Source organism: Pteropus medius, unplaced genomic scaffold (assembly GCF_902729225.1).
Source record: "Pteropus medius unplaced genomic scaffold, Ma_sr-lr_union100, whole genome shotgun sequence".
NCBI classification, from domain to species: Eukaryota; Metazoa; Chordata; class Mammalia; order Chiroptera; family Pteropodidae; genus Pteropus; species Pteropus medius.
In genome coordinates this window covers 43,000,764-43,020,276 of record NW_024340849.1, presented here as the reverse complement: position 1 = coordinate 43,020,276, position 19,513 = coordinate 43,000,764, and the positions used below count along the sequence as shown (strand labels likewise).

The window sequence follows — 19,513 nt, the reverse complement described above, 5'->3', positions numbered from 1 at the left end:
CTCTAATATATCATCATCAAAGTTAATGATAAAAAAAAATTCAGAATAAGGCCAAAAGAAAGGCTTATACATACCAGTAGAGACCATTCTACAGTTTTTCATGAAATTATTTATATGTAGAGAAAGTCATTCAACCAGTTATGAATCTCTTATCCAGTCCATATGTCTTTATTTTGTTTAAAACTATATCATTTTAGTACAGTTATTATTGGGAAGGTTCATAAAGTTAATATACATTTTGGGGAGAAATTTTATAAAATGCTTAAGAATATAAAGAAGATAATAGAAACCACCCACAGATAATCACTGTGAACATTTTGTGTTGTTGCTGTTCTTTGAAAATACTGATAATATTGATGAACCTGTGAATAAGCTCACCAAGGAGAAAAAAAGAAAGCATAATATAAACACTCCTTGGAATGAAGAAAGAAACATGGATAACTATACAGTAGATATTAAATCTATCCTATGACTATAACAAAAATAGACTTCATACCAATACATTGAAAACTTAAGTAGATAATATCTTAGAAAAATAAATTCTTCAAAGCTCAGTAAAAAACAGAAACATTGACTATATCCAAAACAATTTAAGAAATTGACACATTTAAAATTTACTCGGGGGGAAAAAAAACCATACTCAAATAGTTTATGAAATCTGCAAGGAAAATGTAATCTCTGTCATATAAAAATTCTTCTAGAGATCTGAACAAAACAGAAGATGCCAAATTCACTTTAGGATTTAGGATTTAGTATATTTTTAAACTAACAAGGGCAGTGTGAGAAAGGAAAGTTTTAATGCAATTTCTTTCATGAACCTGATGCAAAAATTCTCTAAAAATATTATAGTAAAATTAAACAATTAAGAATAATGTAAAATAACACAACCAGTTGGGATTTATTTGGTAATGAAAGGCTTAACATCACAGAAGACATTCATATATGTCACGAGCAAGAAAGGCAGCTACCAAAGTAACACCACCCTTGGACACGTTTGTGTCTTTCCACAGTGCCAGGTTTATTGAGTGAAACCTTCTCAGATAAACCAATCAGGTATCCACACAGGTCAACACAACAAGTGGGGAAGAAGGTACAGAGGCTTACACAATAGAGCAAAAGAAGGTAAAAAGAGTGAAAGTCTGCATTTCTGAAGCAAGCTCCAGGACTGATGGTTCAGATATCCTTGCCTAGGTCCCAAGCCATGATGGGCAGAAAGTTGAGGTCTCTGACTGTGCCAATACTCACACGATGTGTTTTGGTCAAGCTTGAATGTCATCTGTCTGAAATACTCAACTTATTCAGCCCTCAATAGGCAGAGCTCTTCACTTAGCAGTCATGGTATCTGTGTGGCCCTTTCCCCGCCCTTTCGCTGTGACATTCCTGTGGTTTGGGGCAGTCTTGTCACACCCTAAGGGTATTCTCATCATGTGACTTGGTTGTCTGCCAATTGACGTTACTGTCACGGCTCCCGATGGAGTCCATTTTGTAAAGTCCCAAAAGTCCTCAGTTCTTTCTGTTCTATACTACAGAATTCACACTATTTGGAGATTAAAGGAGAAAATACATATGACTCTCTCAATATATACATGAAAGACATTCCATAATACTCAACAGCCATTAATGATTTAACAAAAAAATTAACAAATTAGCAATAGAAAATAATTCTTAAATTATAGCTACATATATATAAATATAGCTGATAGGAGCTTCATGTAAGGTTGCATCTTAAAAGTAAAGATGCATAAAGAAAATGATAAACCTCTTCTAAAATGTACTGAAATAGATTTTGGCGGCTGGTTCTTTTTTTTTTATTTATTTTGTTGAAGTATACAGTTACACTTCATATAACATTTTAGTTTCAGGTGTACAACGTAGTGATTCAATATTTGTATATATTGCAAAATAATCACTACTATAAGTCTTGTTAACATTTAGAAATATTTTGTTACCGTTTTTTTTCTACAAAGATGACTTTGCATAAGGAAGATCAGGGTATGTGTTTACCTATTTACTAAGTTAATATTCACAAATAAAAACAAAAATAAAGCACAATCAACTTAGCATACTACTTCTTCATAAACCCAGGCTGCTTCTCTCAGTACTCATAGACCTTCCATTGAACAGCCTGTTCTAGAAAGATATTGTGTTGTAAATTCAAGCCCATCAAGCTATTATCCTTTGGAAGATTCAAAAGATTTCTTCACCTTTTGACACCACATTTCCCTTAACAATCTTTAAGGTTACCTACCTTGATTCTGGAGTCCTACTGAAAGTATTTTTATGAAAAAATACATGATTTGCCTAGGCACAAAAACTTGAGCTTAATATTGTTAGGTGTGTCCTCTTTAAAAAAAAAAAAGAAAAACTTCATTAGGAAAATTAAATTATTAATCTAATAAATCTTATGATATTTTAAATCAACATCCTGAATGTTAATCTTCTAAGCAAACTGTATATCTCTAATAGTGGATCTTCATATGGTGGTGACATCACAGCCATGTTGACCAAAGAAAGATAAAGAATGGTCAGAATTTATAAACAAGAAGAGTGGTCCTGATACCTGACACAGTACACATGCTTTAAATTATTTTGCCGGTAGCAATAATGCTATCATTACCTTCTCACCACAGCCCATCATTTTAAGTGCTTTCATTTACTCATTCAAAAAATATTTATTAAATTACTATTGCCAGGCTCTGTGTAATAGATGCAAACGCTACAATGATGATCAGAAATAGACAAGAGTCCTACCCTCATGCTCCTTATTTTCAATGGGGAGATAAACATTACTCAAACCAATCACATGAATAATTTTAAATTTGCTACTACAGGGCTACGGTTGAGTTATAAAGTAAGCTTTTCCCTGTCTGCAATCAGGGCTCTTTCTTTCTGCTGAACTCAGCTTGCCACAGGACTAGGACCCTTTTCTTAGTGTTTCCTAAACATCATGCACCAAAGATCAGAACCATTGGATCCCTGTTTATTCCCTGCCTTCCCTCCATGCAATGTATCCCTTATACTTGGCTTATTAGGAGAGTGACCAATGGGGATGCAGCATTTCTCCACAGCGAGTTTAACTAAGAGACTCAACCCAAGCAAGTCTCTTCAAAGATGCCAAGAGTGTACTGGCTCATGTACCTTCTGAACCTTCTGTTCATAAATACAAGCCTGTCTCAGGTGACCACTTTGCTCAATATCTACAAAGGAGAGTATGATACTATAATAGCACACCGACTTAAGAAGTCCAGGGAAGCATGCCCTAGGAATAAATGGTTGGTATTAAGTTTAAAGGAAGAACTAGAGTAAAGCAGACAATCAGCCAAGGGAATCATGCAAAGGCAAGAAGAAACAAAACGGTCGGAAATAAATCTAGTTTGGCTAAGTCACCAACATGGTGCAAGATAAGTCTGGAAACACTTGCAGGATTATATCATTCAGGGCCTTGGAGGTTGTGTTTAAATTTTGGATCTTTATATCTTTGTTTGTGTGTACAGGAGGATAGGAGTGAGGAAAGCTGACTTCACCTTCTGAAAACATCCCTTTAGATGAAGTGAAAAGATAAGTAAAATGGAAGGGGAACCAGTTAGAAGACAAGAATAGTATTCTGGGTGAAAGAAAATAGATGAGGGTGGTGACAGCGATATTGAAACAAGTAGATAGTTTCCAGAAATGACAAATCTACAGGACTTGGTGATGTGAAGGGAGAGAGAATTGTCCAGAATAGTACCAATGTTTCTAGCTTACATAAAAGATGGTGTTTCCATTCACTGAAGTAGGGAACTCTAGAAGAGCTACAGTGGGGGCGGAGGGAGGGGGAGAGTGGCAGAAGAGGAGGAGGAGAAAATTAATTTGATTTGGAAGTGACGTGTACGAAGTGCTTTGAGGTATCTAAGCGAAGTTGTCAAGTGCCTGAAGTCCATATGGGAGACCTGGAATGAAGATACAAGCTTATGAGTCATCTGCATGTAAGAGGTTTTCCTGGGAATTCATATCCCTCTTCCCCATGCTGCTGCTTCTACCCTTTCCAATTTAAAGATTATTTTCTTTGATAGAGAAAATGGCAAAGTTTAAGAGTTTGGTGTTTTGTCATCCTCTCTTCTCTCCACTGCTCCTCTTCCTGCTTCTCCTCATCCCCTTCCATCTCCCTCATCATCGTCTGTTCACATCATACCATCTGGACCTAGCCTTGAGATTATGGGATTGCTCTTCTATTTGTTCCAATTTATATCTTTTTAAATGGCTCTTTTCCTTGTCCTTTCTTTTAATTTTTCACAAACTTTGTTTTATTCTGTGCTTTAGCCTTTGGTACAATTCTTATAGATGCTCATCACTTACCTGTATTCTTCCTTAATTGTGAACTCATCTCTCATGTTTGCAACAAATCTCTAAGTTGAGCACTTCAAAACCCTCCTTGTACAGTTCTTTTGGTCTCTTTAAAGTCTTTCTTCTTTTATTCTCATCTGGATGATTTAATATCATATCATCAGAATTAAGGTTTGTGATCCTACTTTCCCTCTTCAATCATCTGCCCTTTCATGTTTTCTAATCAAAAACAAGTTTTTCCTTTATCTTCTTCTTTTCTTTCCTCTTTCTTCTCTTCTTCCTCTGGCTCTCATTCTCTCTGATTTGAGGGTATTTTCCTTATTGAAAATTAGCCATGATTAAACACCAACATATGGTTCTTTAGGTAGGTCTACAGCTCATAAGTCCTCAAGGGCTTCCCATGTTCGGGGTTATCCTTACTCTTTCTCACATTTCCCTATCTACCTTCTATAGAATTTATTATATACAACTAATTCTTATAATTACACACATTATATGACAATATTTCTGTGGCAAATTAATAATTTTATTAGCATCTTTATTGAAATATAATATGCAAACCATAAACTTTACTTATTTAAAGTATACAATTCAATGGTTTTAATATATTCACAAAGTTGTGGAACACCGCCACAATCTAAGATAAGAACATTTCCATCATTCCAATAAGAAATCCTACCCAATAGCATTCATTTCCCGGCACTCCTACCCGAAGCCCAGGGCAACCACAAATCTACTTAATGTCTCTACAGATTCTCCCTATTCTGGACATTTTATATAAATGGAATCATGCAATATGTGATATTTTGTGACTGGCTTTTTTCAAACAGCACACTGTTTTCAAGGTTCATTCATATTATAGCATGTATCAATCTTATATTTATTATTAATGCCAAATACTATTCCATTGTTTGGATATATCAGACTTTTTATCCATTCATCGGTTGATGGAAATTTTGGCTATTATGAATAATGGTGCTATGAACATTTGTGTACAGATTTTTGTGTTTTCATTTCTCTGGGATATATATCTAAGAGAGGAATTTCTGAGTCACAGGGTAATTCTATGTTTAACATTGTAAGGCAAATCAATTAATTATTGCTTTTTTTTAATCATTTCTCATTAGAGGCAGCCATGTTCTTATTAATTCAGGAGAGTTTTAGGGTCTGGTTTTGCAATGTGGCAAAGATAAGAAAGTTTTCAAAGTCTTTAAGCTAAAATCTATTTGCTCAGTCGTATTGTCCTTGACTGAGGATTGGTCCTGCTGTTGTGATTGCATGTTTTATGTGGTAAAGCTGGATTTCAATAAATGCTGCCTACTCAAATTCTTTAAAGTAAAACACCTGGGAGAGGATGCTGCAACAGTTCCTTTGCCCATCTAGAAATGAGACACAGTTTAACTAAATAAGATTCTTCTGGGATGTGTTCTATGGCAGTCATTATTTAAGAAAGGAAAAGTGCTTACCTAAATATTTCTAAAACATATTTAATTTATTTGAATAAAATTAATAAATTATGAAAGAATATGACTTATTTTTTTCTAAAAGAGAATTTGATGTCCAGAACAGATATCTATTGCTATTTTACTCCCGGATCCCTAAAGTCTCTCCTTTTTATTAGATATCTGAATGCTGAATCCAATTTTTGTATGCTTGTACACTTATCTTCAAAACTGTAATGCATCTGTCTTTCCATTGCTAGTCAGACAATCAGGTATTCTCTTTTTAGAAAATTGCAGAGACCGCTCCCCCGTATAGATTTCTCCTTGACAGAATACACATTGCTCACTACATGTGCTGCAAAGTGAATCAATAGCCTAAGAGTCCACCAAGATCATGAAAGATAGCAATGTAATTTTGCAGGAATAGTGAGCACACAGGACACTATACCTGGAACTGCTATGCAAAATTGCACAGACTTAAAAATCTGCACTAAGTATTCACTTAAGTGTTATTCTTCAGTGATAAGATTTGATTTCATTAAGTATCTTCATATGAATGAAATGTAAAGTTGCAAGTCTAGAGTTGTGAGCCATGGCCAACCACACTCCCCACCTCCCAAGTTCTGTTTACTGCCTTACTCACCCACTTTGCATCGGCAAATCATAGAGAGAAGCTAAATGCTCTCAGCTGCATTATACCAAATCAAAGCTGAGATGAATAATGAACTTAATTTTCCATAAAGACATTCTGTTTGGCATTTCAGCTAATAAGGTAAGCTAATGGCTAATTCTGAGCTATGGAAAAGAAAATAAATAGTCTTTTTGTGTTTGATTTATGTGCTGATCCATTATTTTTCTTTTAACATGCTGGAGTTAATTTCGTGTTTCATGATGTCTGTGAATTTGGGATGAACAATTTTATAAAGAGCACCCTCAGTGCACCCTTCTCCTTTTATTAGGTTGCTTATGGTACTAGAGGGGCTTTTAGTAGGAATGGCATCTGTATAATAATTTTTTATCATCTGTAGTGGGAAGTGAATTTAGCTAAACAGTAGAATATTTAGATGCAGCAAAGACAGACAAAATTATTTAAGCACTGCTTATTGAATATGTTTAGCATGATATATTATAAATTGATATTGAATGTGCTTTTTATTTTTTTAAAGAAAGCAGAATACGTACATCATGTCTGTTTCTGAGTAATTTCATCTCCAAGTACATGTTATTCTAGAGAAGGTAATATTTTCAGCTGCTAAAATTATGCCACAGCTTCAGTTTAGGTGGGTTTTATTTTGTAAGATTGATATTTTAAAAATAGCAGTACACCGGTAATGTGAATTTTTGCTATATCTTATTTACCATGGCTGCAATGATTTCAATTCATGTGGAAAATGTACTTGTTTGTCCACTAGAGTTCGTGAGATTAAAAATTATTAGACCTTTCTTAGACACTCATTGCTACTTTGGCTATGCTCATTGTAATACAGCTTTTTAGTCTTTAACATGGGAATTTTTATTTTAGTCAGATAGGAGCACAAATTCCTGAAACTAGCAAAAACTTAGCAAGATGGGGAGGAAATTATAATCTTTTATTTCTCTACAAGAATGACAAAAATTAAAAATATGAGTAACATTTGTGCTTTCTGGGCTCGCTGCCGTGTCACCTGAAAATTAGAGACTCTATTCTCTCAAAGTAGGTGACCTCAAAAGATTTTTCAGAACATCTATTCAAAAACGGCCGAAGTATGTGGGAAATTCTGAAAAAACAGAAAGGAAGCTTTCTCCTATTCTTATTGTCTAATCTTCTCATTCTCTTTCATGCGTGGAAAATGGACTATGGACATCAGATATTTTTTTTTGTGGAAATCTTTAAACATCACGATCAGACTTTTATCAAAAAGAAAGAACTTTTATTACCTTTCCCCTTTAAATTATTCAAGTGTCTGTTTTTCTTAAAAGTATAAACAGGATGTTTGAGATCAGGTATTTAGCTACCGCTAATGACTTAGTTCCACTTAAATATCATCCATGTTCTACCTACAAATTTTAGGCATTTCTCTTGAAACGCCTCTAATTTCTTAAACCTATGAAACTAGGAGTGTTTCTTTTCAGTCTATCGCAGTTCACTTTTAAGAAGACTAAGACAGACATATGTTCCTATTCATACTTCATTTTAAAATCTTTTCAATTTTACAGCTACTCTCTGTGTGTAGAACTCTGTTGGAAGCTCAAATATGGTGGATTGTTTTGGATTTGTAATATGTTCATTTCTTTTTTCTTTTTCTCCCCTTTCTCTCTCACTCCTCTTTGTTCCAGACTATCCTTGGCTGCCCCGTGACTCTTCTGCTCCCTTAATTCTGGTATTTTTCCCATTTCCCTTCTCCTCAGTATCATTGGTCCAGACCTACAGATCACACTGCCTATTTAAAGCTGAAAGAAACTAACTAGAAAACAAATTTTTGTAACCACCAAGTTGTTATCTTCTATTTCCTGTCATTTGTAAAATAAGAAAGCTTTTATACCAGCATGAGTTTTTATCCATTATTGCTACCTAAAACCAACCTGATGATGATGTAAATGCGCAAGGCTTTCTGACCAGCATCCTTTTTATGATTCTTTTTTTCTACAGTGGTCAACCCACTCATGCTTCAAGATGAGATGCAAAGTTGCCAAATGCAAGGCATGTGTTATTTACAGACTCACATTAACTCTCAGTGTTGATTAATTAATGCAAAAAATCTAGAGAAAGCAGTGCCACCATCTTCCCTTCACATGCACACACACACACATACACACACACATACTCACACGCATGCACACTTAGCAACAATCACAGAGAAACTATCAACTGAGGAAAGGGTTACAGCAGTATTGTTACAGATGGCCCACCATCATAAGACGTTTTGGGCACCTTGGCAAGGAGACTTGAGCAGAAGGCAGCAAACAGATTTGTTCTCAAATACACGTGAAGCCCATTCTTGGGGACAATCAGAATTAAGTGGAGGAGGAGCAAAGATGAGAGAGAACTAAAATATCACCAGACTTGGTTATTATTGTTACCGTTACCTCATTTATTCTCACAGGCTGGAGGATGCAAGGATATCTGCATTATAAAAATAAAGGCATTACTCAAAACCTATCAACTCTAAAGCTGTGCTCAGTATTTTCCCCACAAACCTCCTTACCCTGTGTTTCCTATCCCTGTAACAGCACCACTATTTACCCATTTTTTTCAACCCAGAAACATGAAGCGAAACCTTGATTTTTCCCCTGTACCTCACCCTCACACCTCCAAGGTAAACTTATAAAAGTTGGTTGGATTAATGAATAAATGAGTGGAAAAATCACCAAGTCCTATAAATTTTATTTCTATTTACTTCTCTCCATTCCCTCTGCCACTATCCTAGTTAAATTTCTATGATTTCTCAGTTAGATTATTATAAATACTTCCAAGTAGTCTTCTTGCCTCTAGTTTTCCCATATCCCTGTTCATTCTGTATATTGTAGCCCAAATGATAAAATACAAATAGAATCACTGAATCTTCTATGGTTTTAAGGCCTTCAATGGTTCCACCTTACCCTCAGGATAAAGTCCAAACTCCCTAACATGATTTCCAGATTATGACATAAGTAAGGAATTTTCTCTTTCACAGCCTCATTTCTTTACACTCCTGTCCAATTCGCATTTCAGCCATACTGATCTACTTTTAACTTTCTCATTGCTGCCAAGTTCTCCTGCCCAGAACCTTTGAAAAGATGCTTTCTCTTTTGTCTGTTCTATCCATCCATCCCAAACTCCTCTCTTCCCTATTTACCTCCTTTCAATCTTCTAGTCTCATTTGAAATAGCACTTCCTCCAGGAAGCCCTTTCTGATTAGCCAAGTTTGGGTTCAATACCCTTTCTGAATAATTCTCATAGCATCCAGTATTTCCTTATCATGCTTCTTTTATTTTTTATAGGATTGCCTATTTCACTAACCTATCAGTTCTGTGAAGGTAGATATCCAGTTTCTTATTCTCAGTTGTGGCCATGATGCAGCATGAAGTAAATTCTATCTGAATTCATGAGTAGATATTTGGACTCCCCAACAAGCTTTATTACCTTTTATTTTGATGATACTGCAGAAACTGAAGGCAATAAATGATTCTTTAGGTTACTCATTCCTACAAAGTACTGTGCTAACATAGTTCATATCAATTCTTTAATCTTATTCTTATTCCCATTTTAGAAATGAGACAACTGAGGCTCAAGTTGCTATAAGTGACAATATTATATGGAATATGTCCCTCTGTCTGATTCCAGGGGCCAGCTCTTTCTGTTCTCCACATGGCCTCCTGCCTCCTTAGAATGAAAGAGAATTTTAATCTTAAAAATGAGTAGTGGATTGTAAAAAAAATTCTTGATTTTTCAGGGCCTACCTGTTCATTTGCTTTCTGACCTCCAGTGGTCTGCCCCGGGTGTATTTTTTGCTTATTGTTAGTCTGAAAGTACTTTTCTTTGTACTGTATTCTTTCTTCTCAAGCTTTCTTTAACTGCCCCAGTGCCTCTGGTAGTTTTCTGCCTTTTTTGCTCTCTCCGCAGTGGAAGTAGCTGGGATTCACATTTCTGTTTCATTTTCATTGTCCTTTTCAACACAGTTTTTTTCCTGATCCTGCTCTATGATTACTCTTTCCACGACGTTTTTGCCCACGCTCAGTGAATCCTTATTTGTTTGTCAGCCGAAGCCTGATGTAAGACTACTAAGGGAGCTTCCACTGGTCTGTCATGAGGGAAGCAAATTGCTACTTGTTAACACCCAACCACTTAATTAGCATTGCTCTCTGTGGAGGAAGTATCTGAAAGTGCAGCTAGAGAAAGGACGTGCACAATTCCTGGGAAATGTTCCATTTTGTGTCGACCATGATAGTCTTTAGAGATCTCGTGATCCCAACCAACACATGTTACACATAGTCTCAAAATGTGAGAGACAATATAGTGTTGCGTGAAGAGCAAAGGCTTCTGAGTTGACATACCTCGCTTTGAATTTTCTTTCTACCATCTATCTGTGTGACCTTGACTAAGTTAATTAACCTTTCTGTGCCTCGATTTCTTCATCTGTAAAACAGAGATGACAATGGTGCCTACCTTATAAAATGATACTGGGCACAGAGTAGGTGCTCGATTAACCATTACAGTAGTGTTGGTTGTTCTGGTATATGGAAAAATAGCTCCAAACATGGCCACATCCTAATCCCAGGAAACGGTACCGCTTGCCTTATGTAGCAAATGTGACTTTTGCAGATATGATTAAGTTAAGGATCTTGGGATAGAGACATTATTCCAGGTTATCTGAACAGGCACTAAATGTAATCACAAATGTCCTTATAAGAAGGAAGCAGGAGGAGACATGATCACAGAAGAAGGTCATGGGAGCAGAGAGAGATTTAAAGAGTCTCTGCTGCTGGTTTTGAAGATAGAAGAATGCGCCTTAAACCAGTAAGACAAGGAAAGCAGTTCTAGGAGGTGGAAAAGGCAAGAAAATGAATTCTCCCCTAGAGCTTCCAGAGGGAGCTCAGCCCTGCCAATAACTTGGTTTCAGCTCAGGGAACTAGTTTTGAACTTCTGGCTTCCATAACTATAGAGAATTAATATGAGTTTTTTAAGCCACTAAGTTTGTGATAATTTGATACAGCAGCCATAGGAAACTAATACAGTGGCAATATTTGGGGAAGTGAAAGATGACTCCAAATGAGCTGATAATCTAAGAAAGGGGATATGGCAAAGGCTGACGTGTGGCATGCAGAAGCCCTCTAAGTATTAAATGCGTGCCTGAATGCGTGGTTGGAGGTATCATAGTGCCGAGTGTTAGAGGAAGAGCAGAAGGAGAAGCTCAAGGGTCAAGCCATGTGTGGGGATTTTAGACATTAACAGAAGTGAGGTCTTGCAGAGAAGGGAGGTGATAAATGGTGGTTAAGGGTGGGATGTGAGAGTGGAGGGTGGCTGAGGAGATGGTGGAACACCCTATTCAGGAAAGAGAGATCAGTTCAGAATTTCCCTGGGCAACCAGGCATGCTGAGGAAGAGAGGAAACAGATTTAGAAAAAAACAACTGGTGTCCCAGAAACAAAAGAAGTGATTTTCTTTTGCTTTCAGTGCCATATTAATGATAGAAAAAGACAATCCAAGAAAAAGAATTCTAAAAAAGTCCTGTCGTGTTTAAACCAAGTTAATACTCTTTGCAGGAGACTGAGTGCCTTCAATTGAATCTATTTCTAGCAGTACTGGTAGAGGCCTCGCACTGAAGTGGTTTGTTTCATTTGAACTCTCCATGTATTGTATGTAATTTGGTATTTCCTACAGAACACACTGTGCCTTTGCATATGGCCATGCCTCCACATACGCTATTTTCTCTCCTGCAATATCCTCTTCTTTTCCCTGAGCCCAGCTGACAAAGTCTTGCCCATCATTCAAGTGTGACCTCTTTGAACCAACCTCCATGCTGATTGCACTGTCTAGTATGTGTTTTCTAGCAATTTCCACAGTTGATTGTAACCATACTTGAGTGCTTGTTGCTCTCTCTCCACTAATCTCACCTCTCCCTCCAATGAACAGAAAGATCCCTGAGGGGCAAATACTAGTCTACTGATACTTGTGTCTTCTACTCCCATGGTGCGTGGCATTGAGAAAGCAGTTGATCAATGAGAATGTATGGATGGATGAATTGATTCATTGATTGTATTTTGTGGGCAAAGTTATCATGGGATAAAGAAAATAATAAAGTTCATGAACCCTAGGTCACTGTCTAAAGAAAAGAAGGCCTTTTATTCTTCCAAAAGTAAGAAAATATAAAAAGAACTGTTTCATACATGGAACAGTTCTTTTTATATTTTCTTTCTCGTATATTTCTTTCTTATATATTACTTAGTTCAAACTACAACTCAATATCTGAGCTGGAATTTAAGAACACGTTTTCTTCATTCCCAGATCTAATTTGCTATCTCTTTTATGACAATGATTTTTTTCCCAGCTGTATTGAAACATAATAGACAATTAGTTGCTTATATTTACATTGTACAATTCAATAAGTTTTTTTTTTTTAACTATAGTTGGCATACAATAATATATTAGTTTCAGTTGTATAGCATGGTGATTAGGGATCTATATAACTCACAAAGTGATCACCCCACTAAATCTAGTACTCCTCTTCCCCCTTACATATTTATTACAACGTTATTAACTATTTTCCATTATTAACTATTAACTATGCTACACTTTATATCTCCACGTCTACTTTGTAGCTATCCATTTGTACTTCTTAATCCCTTTGCCCTTTTTCACTTCAGATTAAAAGACATACACAGACTAAAAGGAAAGGGATGGAAAAAGACAAAGAGAATAACAAAATGCTGTTAAATGCACACTGATTTATTTTCAAGTATAATAAACCACAGGTTGTTTTTATCTATTGTATTGCACATGTCAAGGAAAATTACCTAAGATTCATATTTTTTTAAAAAAATGTACATTTGTCATTTTCAGTGCAATGTTTATAAATGGATGCTACTAATATTATTTTATTACAAAAATATAGAGTAAGACACATCACATTCACATTTGGAATAAAATTATCTTACACAAATTGAAAATATCACTAATAAATTATCAAGCGATTAAATATCGACAGCATCTACCCATAATAAGCAAGCAACTTAAAGCCTTACTTAGGAGGTTCAAATCTCAGCAACAAGTTATAAATGATTTTATCTTTATTCCACATCCATTTGAAGTATTTGGCAAATATAGAATTACATAGTTAACAACCTGGCTCTAAGAGTTTATGCATTACTGTGAACAGAAAAAATTGCTTCTCACTACAAACAGGGTAATTGTGGAGGAAAGTGAAATCCTACATTTCCCTCAGACAGCAAACCTGTACTATTTGATCACTTCCTGGGTGTGCAAGACACGGGGCCAGCCATTGCAGACCATACTAATATGTGTACCAAGTGTGCCCAGTTACTGTACTTTACAACTATTGAGAATTTCTAGTCACATTTGTTTATAAACCACACAATAGAATATTTCTTAACAACTGAAAGATCCTAATCAGTGTGATTAAAATTGATAAATTGCTAAAATAAAAAGTGCCTTAAAAAACAAGCAACTAGCATTTTAGGATTTCCTTATCTCAAGTAGAATTTGCCCACTTTTATTACTCTGTAATCAAGTCCTGTGCTTGTGATAGAAGAATAATTTTGTTGGGCCGAAACACCAGAAAAACTCATTTCTTTTACCCACTCGCTGAATCTTTCTTACCACAGATGGTTGGATATTATTCTAACACAACTTCCGTCTTCTCTCTCCTTCCCATTGTTTTAATTTTGTGGCTCCATCCCAATCTTCATTATATTTGAATCTCTAAGAAATTAGATGTCATCAATGTACCACTTTTAAAAAATTGTCTTTTTTCCAAACTGCCATAAAATTTGGAGAGAGAAAAAAAGTTTATTATATTCGTCGCAGCCCATGACTTGGATAATCTGGGCTATTTTTCTTTCTTAATTATAAATGATGTCTAATATTTTTAAAATTGGGGTATTTTTGAAAGTTTTTTATAAAGATGATACATTTTATGAAGTATAAGATTAATAATGTCCATTATTGACAAAATTAATGTATGCACACCTGAGTCGAAAAATCACATACAAATAGAGCTGAAAGGAGTCATGAGAGGGAAAGTTCTTAAATATCACCTTATATCTAAATGCTTCGTTTTTATAGAAAAGAAATAAGCACTTCATGTTATTGAGGAGGGACAGATAATTCATGATCATGATGGTTTAGATATAAAAGGAAATGAAAGAAAACGTATGTTTGGATTTCAAATCCTGTTATATCATGGCACCACAACTGTAAAGAAGATGAGAAACACATCTTGAAAGCCTAGTCCACACACGTGAGCCCTCCACAAAATCCCTGTGCCATTTTATTAACACACTTTTTTTACATGTAGCAGTTGGATCTAATGAGAGGCTAAATCTTGCCTTTGTGTTAGAAATTGAATTATTTTTTCCCTCATTCTAAGTTCTCCTGTAACCAGCCCCAGGGCTTGGAGAGCCTGCTTTATTGTTCATCATTTGTATTTATCACTTTTACAGAAAGCCATGGGGTACTCAGAACTATACCATGCTAGTCAAAAGAAAACACAAACCCCCTGCTCCTGGGCCCAGACCATTATAAGCATTTACAGAATCCAAGAAAAGGAAAATACAGTAGTAACAAACAATGTGTCTAGTGTGGGGGGCTACTTAGGTTACCTCTGAGAGGCAGATTCCAAGAGGAGCTAGAAGAATGAGTAGCTGAGAACTCTTTCTTCCTCTTAACCTGACCACCCACTGCAATGACTTCAGGTTGGCAGGCTACCTTGGAACAGGAACAGCAGCAAGCTCAAAATGGAGCAAGCCAGGTATTTAAGTCACATAATAGGAGGAGTGAAAGGTACGATTCCTTACTGGGCAAATACCATTCACCTGCAATCTGCATGACAACATTCAGGGTCAGGAGAATGCCTAACGAATGCCTAATCTAATCTAATCTTTTATGAGTACTCAGAGAAAACATCTAAAAAAACTGAGGATAAAAATGTTGCATGGTAATGACATACACCTTTGCCTTTACACAGCCCTGATTTCCTCTTTCATATTAGCCAATAAATGCAATTTCCTTCTGAAGTGCGCTTTTTTAATAAGTAAAATCAGTAGGATTCTAAGATAGGTGTATTTTTCTGGGTGGGAAAGTAATGCATTTGGTTTCATTTCCTCCTGGTATCATTATCTTTTGCCATCAGCAACACTACCAAGATTGGAACACCGATTTTAATATTTCATACTTTAATTGACTATAGTTCTCCTATATATCTACTCAGTTTGAAATTTTGGGTGACAGTATATTTTCAGCTTAACCTATTTTAATTCTTATCCTGGACTCTGTGGAATCATATGATAGCAGGTTTAAGGCTAATATTAACCACTTATTTTTGGCAGGTTGGCATAAACATTATTAAATAAGCCTATAAAGTCAGGTAAAATATACTCAAAATCATTTTCATATTTATTTTTGTAACCACAGTGCCTGCCACATAGCAGACACTCAATAAATAGTAGACAAAAGGATCATGGGAGAAAGTACATAATTAGAAGGGTGAAGGAAGAAAAATATCTCCATATGCAATTATTAAAAATTCTTTCCAATCATGTTTAAGTTTCCATTAAAGTAATGACAATTACCAAAAAGTAAAACTCAGATGGATGTCTTTATACATCCAATGATTGTGATTGGTTCCAAAAGAGCTATAAACTATATGTTAAAAAGAGAATAATTCCTACGAAGTCCTCATAACATAAAACTTGCCTTTTTTACATAATATAAACGATAAATGTGGCATTAGAGTTCTGCTTCTTTCTCCAAAGGATATTTTTTTAAAAGTACCCACAAATGTCATCTCATCTATTTTTAAACAGAGTGCTGCTGGATAAACAGCTGAACTGTCTAAACCCAATGGGAAAATTCAAAATTTAAATAAGCTATTTTATCTTATTGAAAATAAGTGGTGTCGACTGACACAGAACATATGGGGTTTTGTATTCAGTTTCATGTACATTTTCTTAACTTTGAATGTAAAATTCTAGACCAAGCTGAAAAAATAGAAAAACAGAATATACATAATAAAGATTCTCATTTCTAATTCTTCTACCCAACATTCATTTATTTCCAGTTATAACTTCCTCCTTAGGTTGGTTTGTTTGTTTTTTGTTTTTTTGTTTTTGCAAGTGATGGAGTAGTCTCTGGATTGAGATCATGTAAACACAACACAAATTATAAAGACAGACCTATAAGGCCGTAAATTTGTGGTGTCACCACAGATTTCATCTTTTTTAACAAAAATAGGGTTGTGGTTTCTCCACAGAATGCATTTTTTAATAAAAGTTTTATATCTTAATTCTGAAAAAAATACAAATAGTACACAATGGCATAGAGTTAAAAGTAAAAGCCCCCTTCTGCCCAGTCTCCCCATCCCTACTTCCTAAAGATAACCATTATCATTTTAACATTTTCCTCTGATACTTTATACATACATTCATACGCAAAAATATATGCATATATGTGTGTGCATATATATGTGCACGAGCATATTTTAATTTTTAACAAATTGGTATCATATTGTAAATACTGTTCAGCACTTGGCCCTTTTGCTTATAGTAGATATTAGTCTCCTTTCCATATCAGTACATGTAGATCCACCTCATTCTTTTTAATAGCCATGAAATGCTTCATTATATGGGAGTGTTCATTCAGTTAGCAAATGTTTAATATTCATGTGCACACTTCCAGACACTGAAAATGCAGAATTGAACAAAAAAAAATCCCTGCCTTCATGAAGACCACATTCTACTATGTTTTTCATCACATATGGAGGAACTAACATAGTAACAATACACATGGAGGAACATTTTCAGTATCACATTTTTAGCTTTTACAAAGAATGTTGTAATGAATCACCTAGTATATAAATCTTTATACCAATTTATCAGCTGAATAAATTGCAGATATTATTTTATATATTCAGCCTTTCAGTCCATGTTTTCTTTATATCATCGATCTCTTTATAAAAAAAATTGTAAATTTTTCATTGTTAATGAATGCAATAATAGAATTTTTACATTGAGATGCTCTATCTTTTATAAATCTACATACTCAAGTTCTTTAATAAAAATATTAAAATGTATCTGAATTGAATTCTCCTGGTGTAGCCTATGATAATGCTCCAAAAGTAATCAGGTCAGATACCTCACTTTCCCTCTACTTTTATTGATCCCATGTGCTAGAAACTTCTGCTTTAAATATTTCATAAGACCCAAATGCCTCCTGGACACAATTTTTTATATCTCCTTTTGGTTTCTGCATAAGAATAAAAGCAAAGATGTTTTGTAAGCCAAAACAAAGCAAATAAATGTATTTCTCCATTCATAGAAAATTCAAGAAAATTATGCCTCTTATAAAACTGGGCAGAAAAATCAATTATTACTTAAGCAATTCTCAAAAAAACAAATCCAGATAAGAAAATCACTTCCGAGTTTCTTTTGCCTTTATGCCCTACATTTATTACAATTGAAATAAGGTCAAAATTTGCACACAATAACACTGTGGACAGAAGAAAAAAAGGCATCTGAGTTGCCGAATTGATGGGTGTACAGAGGAGAAAGTTAGTCTCACCCTCTCTGCTTCGAAGGTTGGGGGGCCACTAAGATGTTCCTTTTAGCCTCCTGCTACCCCGAGTGGCCTAGCCACCCCCAGAACATATGCTCTATGTTCCAGACTACTTCTAGTGTTGTTGGAACATTTGACTTCTTTGAGTAGAAATTAGGAAGCCACTTAAATGTTTTTTTTCTGTTTTAAGAACTACGCCCCACTTAAAAGAAGTTTCCTCTGGCCATTCTGACACAAAACAGTTCGTTTTGTTTTGTTTTGTTTTGTTTTGTTTTGTTTTGTTTTGTTTTGTTTTGTTTTGTTCTGGATGTTGTCCAAATCTGTCTCAGGAAAAAAGAAAATAATAGGATAGCAGAAGTGAGTTTAATTTAATGCTTTCCTATTAATTCAGAATTTTTTACTCTGCACAAAAAATTACAAACTTGAGTGGGAGGTTAAGTGCCCACTTGTCCAGCTGTAGTGAGGTGTATATGACTTGTGGAGAGCCAGCCTTGTTACTAGGAAGTATGAATATTTAAAGAACGCAAATCAGGTCAGTTTGACTCATTACCAAAAAGGTAAAGAAAGAAAAAAAAGATCAAAAAAAGTCTTTTGCAAATGAAATATAATTGTACAGTTACTTTCTGTGGATAGTTCACAACATCTGTAATAGGAAAAACATCATCACTGAATATGAAGTGTGCATATGTTCATGTGTGTATGAGAAAAAGAAGTTCCCAGAGACCAGTTTTGTTATGGTTCTTCCTTTCTGCACATAGAAGCCAGCTTCCATTTTTGTCCATACAGGGAAATCAAAACATTTTTACAAATTGTTGAAAAGTATTTATATAGATTAATTATTTTTCATTGGATAGTTGCAATATGATGAAGCTGAAAGCACACAGGTCCAGGAGAGAAGAGATTTGAATTAGCCCAATTCTGCTCCTTATTAGCCATATAAACTATAATTTACATTCTGGATGTCAGTTTCTTCATTTGTAAATGAAGGGTTGACATTTACCAAAGCATAATGTGAATAGATGTTACTGTGAAGAAAAGGAACTGAATTTGATATACTCATGATATACTCAGGTTTTCTTCCTGGCAGACATCCTGGAATCTTTAGATGCTAATATGAATGGCAACTCTCTAAGGGAGTATTACAATATAGAGAGCGTCTCCCAGTATCTACTATCTTGGAACCCTCTTTCATAGAGCATTTCTAGGATGAGCGATCCATAAAATGTGCTTTGAATCCACTGGGTGAGATAACAATTTTAGCATTCTGCTTAACAGGCCCTGCCATGGTCTAGCGATGGGCTTTCGGCCTAGTGGAGTTCCGTTGACCCAGCTGTGGGATGTGGTTGTGGTTCCCGTAGGATCTATACAGGAACATCCAACTGCTTTGCTCTGGAGGCTACCATAGCCTGTCTTCTGGATGCTGGTTTTGAATCCACTCCCCAAACCCACTACCATGCTCCTTCATGCACAGGGACCTCTCCTGACCTGTTCTGCTGAGTTCC

At 35.4% G+C, this 19,513-nt stretch overlaps 1 protein-coding gene across 15 annotated transcripts in view; it reads left to right on the top strand.

Moving 5' to 3' along the window:
* DLGAP1 (DLG associated protein 1) overlaps positions 1-19,513 on the top strand; it is a 790,600-nt gene that overhangs the window by 513,761 nt on the left and 257,326 nt on the right. The gene's annotated exons all lie outside the window — the stretch shown is intronic.